This window comes from Rhincodon typus, chromosome 38 (assembly GCF_021869965.1).
Source record: "Rhincodon typus isolate 14 chromosome 38, sRhiTyp1.1, whole genome shotgun sequence".
NCBI lineage: Eukaryota > Metazoa > Chordata > Chondrichthyes > Orectolobiformes > Rhincodontidae > Rhincodon > Rhincodon typus.
This window is the reverse complement of record NC_063369.1, coordinates 7098172-7104632: the sequence shown is the minus strand read 5'-3', so window position 1 is coordinate 7104632 and position 6461 is coordinate 7098172. Positions and strand designations below refer to the sequence as shown.

At 43.1% G+C, this 6461-nt stretch overlaps 2 protein-coding genes across 2 annotated transcripts in view; one reads left to right on the top strand and one right to left on the bottom strand.

Moving 5' to 3' along the window:
• Positions 1-6461, bottom strand: part of LOC109935584 (microtubule-associated serine/threonine-protein kinase 1-like) — a 340839-nt gene that overhangs the window by 39314 nt on the left and 295064 nt on the right. The gene's annotated exons all lie outside the window — the stretch shown is intronic.
• The window catches only part of rnaseh2a (ribonuclease H2, subunit A), a 33000-nt gene that overhangs the window by 17438 nt on the left and 9101 nt on the right, over positions 1-6461 (top strand). The window lies entirely within an intron of this gene.

Genomic DNA, 6461 nt, shown 5'->3' with positions numbered 1-6461 from the left:
TGTTGCCAGTAAGTGCCAAAGCTGGTTGTGTTAACTTAGACTATGTTGCCCTGGCTGACATCAGCTCTTTGGGAACTTCTTTCTTTTTTGTCTTTGTACCAGAGCAGTGAATCACTAATGATGCTGATAACATTTGTGTATTAGAAATTCTCACTCTGTGCATTGATATATTATTTCAGAAGATGATTGTATTGTTCTGAGTAATCAGGAATAGAGCAGTTTACTAGATAATGATGAGCTGCAGACAATAAAGTGGGGCAAGTAAGTCTGTGGATAAAGGGGGCCTTGTGGCACAGTGAAGGTATCCCTAATGCTAAACCAGAAGCCCTGGGTTCTAGTCTCTCATGCTCCAAAGGTGTGTGATCACATCTCTGAACAGGTTGATGAGATTTTTTTTTGTTTCTTTCATTCGTGGGATAAATGGCCAGCATTTATTGCCCAGAAGGCAGTTAGGAGTCAACCACACACTGGGCCTGAAGTCACATATAGGCCAGACCAGGTAAAAATGGCTGTTTTCTTTCCCTAAAACACATCAGTGAACCAGATGCATTTTTCCATCAATCGACATTGGATTTGTTGTCATCATTAAACTCTTAATTCCAGATTTTTAATTGAATTCAGATTGCACTATCTTCCATGGTGGGATTAGAGCCCAGGTCCCGGGAATATTATCTGGGTCTCTGGATCAACAGACCAATGATAATTCTACTAGGCCATTGCCTCCCCTTAATTGCCTATTAAAAGTCTTTGGATGAGATACAAAAAATTTTTTAAAAATGTTCTGGATGCAAAACAGTCTTTGGATTATAAGGCATGGAAATGCTTATTTTCATGACTTTAGGAAGAAAAATAAATATTTGTGTTGATTTGAGCTGATCACATTGACTGACTAGCTCCTCCCACTGAGGCAACAATGTTAGCTGAATTAACAAACAACATTGCACCAACTGCATTTGTTTTCATAATTGTACATGTTTAAGGTATCTATGTTGGTGTACAGGGAAGGTGATCACAGAGTGGTATTAATGCTAAGCTATTAATCCAGAGTCCCAGATAATGTTCTGGTGACCCTGGTTCGAATCCTGCCATGGCAGATGGTGGAATTTGAATTCAGTCAAAACAAATCTAGAATTAAGAATCAACTGGCGACCATGAGACCATTGTTGATCGTTCAGAAAAACCCATCTGGGTCACTAATATGGAAGTAAGTCAGCCATCCTCACCTGGTGACTCCAGACCCACAGCAATGTGGTTGACTCTCGGTTGACTCTCAGTTGCCCTCTGAAAGGGCCTAGCAAGCCATTCAGTTGTACCAATCGCTACAAAGTCTCAAAGAAATGAAACCAGATGGATCATCTGGCATCAACTTGGGCACTGGAAAAGACAACAGCAGAAATAGCCCTGTTGACTCTGCAAAGTCCTCCTCGTTAACATCTGGGGGCTAGTGCCAAAATTGGGAGAGCTGTCTCACAGACTCGTCAAGCATCAGCCTGACATAGTTATACTCGTGGAATCATACTTTACAGACAATGCTCCAGACACCACCACCACCGTCACCATCCCTGGATATGTCTTGTCTCTCCAGCAGGACAGACCCAGCAGAGGTGGCGGCACAGTGGTATACGGTCAGGAGGGAGCTGCTCTGGGATTCCTCAGCATTGACTCCGGACCCCATGAAGTTTCATTCAGGTTAAACACTGGCAAGGAAACCTCCTGCTGATTACCACATACTCTCCTCCTTCAGCTGATGAATCAGTACTCCTCCATGTTGAACAATACTTAGAGGAGGCACTGAGGATGGCAAGGGCACAAAATGTACTCTGGGTGGGGGATTTCAATGTCCACCACCAAGAGTGGCTCGACAGCAGTGCTACGGATTGAGCTAGTCCGGTCCTAAAGGGCATAGCTGCTAGACTGGGTCTGCAGCAGATGGTAAGGGAACCAACAAGAGGGAGAAACAAACTTGACCCCTTACCAATCTGTCAGCTACAGATCCACCTGTCCATGACAGCATTAGTAAGAGTGATCATCGCACAGTTCTTGTGGACACGAAGTCCTGCCTTCACATTGAGAATAACCTCCATTGTGTTGTGTGGCATTATCACTTTGCTAAATGGACAGACTTCGAACAGATCTGGCAACTCAAGATTGGGGATCCATGAGGCGCTGTGGGCCATCAATTCGAACAGAAATGTAGTCAGCACAATCTGTAACCTCGTGGCCCGCACATCCCCCACTCGACCATTACCATCAAGCCTGGGAATCAACCCTAGTTCTATGGGGAGTGTAGGAGGGCACGCCAGGAGCAGCACCAGACATGCCTGAAGATGAGGTATCAACCTGGTGAAGCTACCAAAGGACTACTTGCACGCCAAACAGCATACACAGGAAGTGAGAGACAGAGCTAAGCGATCCCACAACCAACGGATCAAATATAAGCTCTGCAGTCATGAATGGTGGTGGACGATTAAAGAACTCGCTGGAGGAGGAGGCTCCACAAATATCCCTATCTTCAGTGATGAAAGAGCCCAGCACATCAGTGCAAAAGATAAGGCTGAAGCTTTCGCAGCTGTCTTCAACCAGAAGTGTCGAATGGATGCTCCATCTTAGCTTCCTCCAGTGGTTCCCAGCATTATGGATCCCGGTCTTCAGCCAATTTGATTCGCTCAATGTGATATCACGAAACGGTTGGAGTCACTGGATACTGCAAAGGCTATGGGCTCTGACAATATTCTGGCAATAGTACTGAAGACTCGTGCTCCAGAACTTGCCGCTCCCCTAGCCAAGTTGTTCCAGTAGAGTTACAACACTGGCATCTACCTGACATAGTGGAAAATTGCCCGAGTATGTCCTGTACATAAAAAGCAAGACAAATCCAGCCCGGCCAATTACTGCCCCATCAGTCCACTGTCAATCGTCAGTAAGGTGATGGAAGGTGCTGTCAAGCAGCAGCTGCTCAGTGACACCCAGTTCGGGTTCCGTCAGGGCCACTCACTTCCTGACCTCATTATAGCCTTGGTTCAAACATGGACAGAAGAGATGAATTCCAGAAGTGAGGTGAGAGTGACAGGCCTTGACATCAAGACTGCATTCGACTGAGTGTGGTTTCAAGGAGCTGTAGCAAAACTGAAATCCGTGGGTATTGGGGGCAAACTCTCTGGTGGTTAGTCATACCTGACACACACAGGAAGATGGTCGTGGTTGTTGGAGGTCATTCATCTCCACTCCAGGACATCTCTGCAGGAGTTCCTCAGGGTAGTGTCTTCGACCCAACCAACTTCAGCTGCTTCATCAATGACCTTACATCCCCACTTGTGACCTTATGATGGAGGTTCGCCAATGATTGCACAAAGTTCACCACCGTACACGACTCCTCCGACACTGAAGCAGTCCATGTCGAAATGCAACAAAATCTGGTCAATATCCAGACTTGGGCTGACAAGTGGCAAGTAACATTCGTGCCACATATGCCAAGATATGACCGTCACCAATAAAAGACAATCTAACCACCTCCCCTTGCCATTCAATGATGTTATCATCACTGAATTTCCCCACTATCAACGTCCTGGGAGTCGTCATTGATTAGAAACTCAACTGGACTCACCACATAAGTGCAGTGGCTATAAGAGCAGGTCATAGGTTAGGAATACTGTGGCGAGTAACTCTCTTTCTGACTCCCCAAAGCCTGTCCACCATCTACGAGGCACAAGTCAGAAGTGTGGTGGAATACTCCCCGCTTGCCTACAACAGTCAAGAAGCTTGACACCATCCAGGACAAAGCAGCCCACTTGATTGGCATGGCATCCACTCTTTCCACCACTGATTCTCAGTAGCAGCAGTGTGTACTGTCTGCAAAATGCACTTCAGAAGTTCACTGAAGATCCTCAGACAGCACTTTCCAAACCCATGACCACTTCCATCTCGAAGGACGAGGGGAGCAGATATATAGGAACACCACCACCTCAAGTTCTCTTCCAAGCCGCTCACCATCCTGACTTGGAAATATATTGCTGTTCCTTCACTGTCGCTGGGTCAAAATCCTGGAATTCCCTCCCAAATGGCATTGTGGACCAACCCATAGCAGATGGACTGCAGTGGTTCAAGAGGGCAGCTCACCACCACCTTCTGAAGGGCAACTAAGAATGGGCAGTAAATGTTGGCCCAGCTAGCGATGCCCATATTCCATAAAATGAATAAATTAAAAAAACTCTCTACAAACTTCAAAGTATTGACACAAGGTCTTTAATGCCTACCAAACCAGGCTGATGGGACTTTGTTCTTATTTGGAGCGAGGTAATTATGCTAATACAATTCATTCTTACACAAAAGGTTGGCCTAGTTTGTGCTCAAATCCTGGTTTTGAAATGACTTGAGAATAAGTTCATAGAGCCTTCGGATGCTTACAGCACTGAAAGAGGAAATTTGGCCCATTTTGTCTTCTGGTTCTCTGAAGAAACAAATACCTTGAATTGACTTCCTGCTTTCCCCAGCATGGTCCTACATATTCTTCCTTTTTTTTTTGGATCATCATCAATTTGTTCTTGATTGCTTCTACTGACTTGTCTCCACTGCACTCTTAGCAGCACATTCCAGATCCTAATCACTCATTGTGTGCAAAAGCTTTTTCTAATGTCACAGTTTGCCAATTACATTAAATCTGTGCACTCTCGTTCTTGATCCTTCCACCAGTGGGTTTTTCTCTATCCTTTTGAGTTTTTTGTTTCTTGAGTGCAACTATTCCAAAACAAAACACTGGAATGATATTTTTGAAACTAAATTGAAAATGCAAGAAGTACTCTGCAAATGAGACAACTTCGATGGAGATAGAAACCAGGTTAACAGTTTAGGCCAATGACTTTTCATCAGACCTGAAACATTAACACTTTCTCTCTGTCTCTGTAGTAACCGTCTGACCAGCTGAGCACTTCCAGCCTTTTCTCTTTTAACTTTCAAAGTTCAGCATCCATAAGTTCTGTTTGAATTTAATGTTGTTAACTGACGTATTACTTAATTACTTGATAGAGAGTAGGAGAGGGAGATGTTATAAGGTGAGGTAGACAACAAAACTGACTATCAGAAATGAGAAGTGAGTTTAATTTATATTCAATATATTGAAACCCCTGCATTAATTCTTTTTTGTTTAATGTGCTGAATTTGCTTGAACTTTCTAGGCACAGAGATTTATGTGATTTGATCAGTCAATTCATACTGACAATAGACTAACAGGTGAGCTGTTCTCACCATAACTACTTTGTCTTTCGTTAAATGAAATCCTGTGGCTGATAGAGTCTTTAATCTTTACCGTTGTGACTTTTATTGCTGTTGTTTGTAAAATGAAACATAGGTTATACCGAACAAGGCTTCGACTTATGTGATAACATTTCTGTGTCAAAATGAAATTTCAGTAAGCCTGTCCAAATTCAGCTGGCAGTGTAAATGATGGTAGAGTTTTTCTTACCATGGCTTGCACCTTCTGGGTTAGGAGTCCAAAAATCTGGTATCCTCAAAGCTGATTTGGATTTTCCTGGATTTTGGATTTCCTGATGGTGGAACAGGCAGATTTGTGTTTGGAGAATTGGAAAGGCTGGGTCCAGGAAGCAGATCTTAAAATTCTGAAATGGGTACAGGTGCTGTGTATGTACAGCACTTGTTGATTCCATCCCCTGAGATCAGCTCAAGAATGGCTTTTTCATTCCTCTGCTTAATCTATTCTGAGAGGAGCATGCAGGGTCCTGAGAAATGTCTGGTTTTCAGGCAAAATGTTTTGTTTTTGGGCTTTTAGGTGCTATAGTTTGTAGTCCATTACACATCTTGATCATTCTGGTAACTGCTAACCTTCTGAGCTTCTCTCAGTCAAGGAAGAAGATCTTAGGTATATATTCATAACTTCAGAAGCAAACAATATGACCTGTCAGGTCTGCACCAGCATGCATCTCCACATGACCCATTAATTTAATCGCACTTACTTGCTCTCCTTATACTGTTCAATAGTTATTCTTTTCTCCAGTACAATTTTACTGCCAATTTAAAAGCACTTGCTCTGCTTCACCAGTGCTTTGTGGCAGAAAGGGCAATATTATAACCGCCATCTGCGCAAAGGAATTTTCTAACTTCCTATTTCATTCTTAAATTTATGCACTCTTGTCGCTGTCTTACTGACATTGAAACTGATAAACTGTTTCCATTATCCTGATATAATTTGAGGACCTTGGAAATCACTTAGATATCTGATTGTTAGAGTGCAAGGAGAAGCCCCATCTTACCAATTTTATCTTCATAACAATAATTTCTGATTGCTGATATGTGTTTTGCCATTTCCATTGTTTATATATTTTTCTAAATCAGTGGGATGCCCAAGGATGTGTGCACTAATTCAATAAGTATGCAAACATGTAAAGTCCACGTATTGTAATTACTTGTGTACATGCACAGCAAGTTCCTTCTATGCTATGCACCCTTAA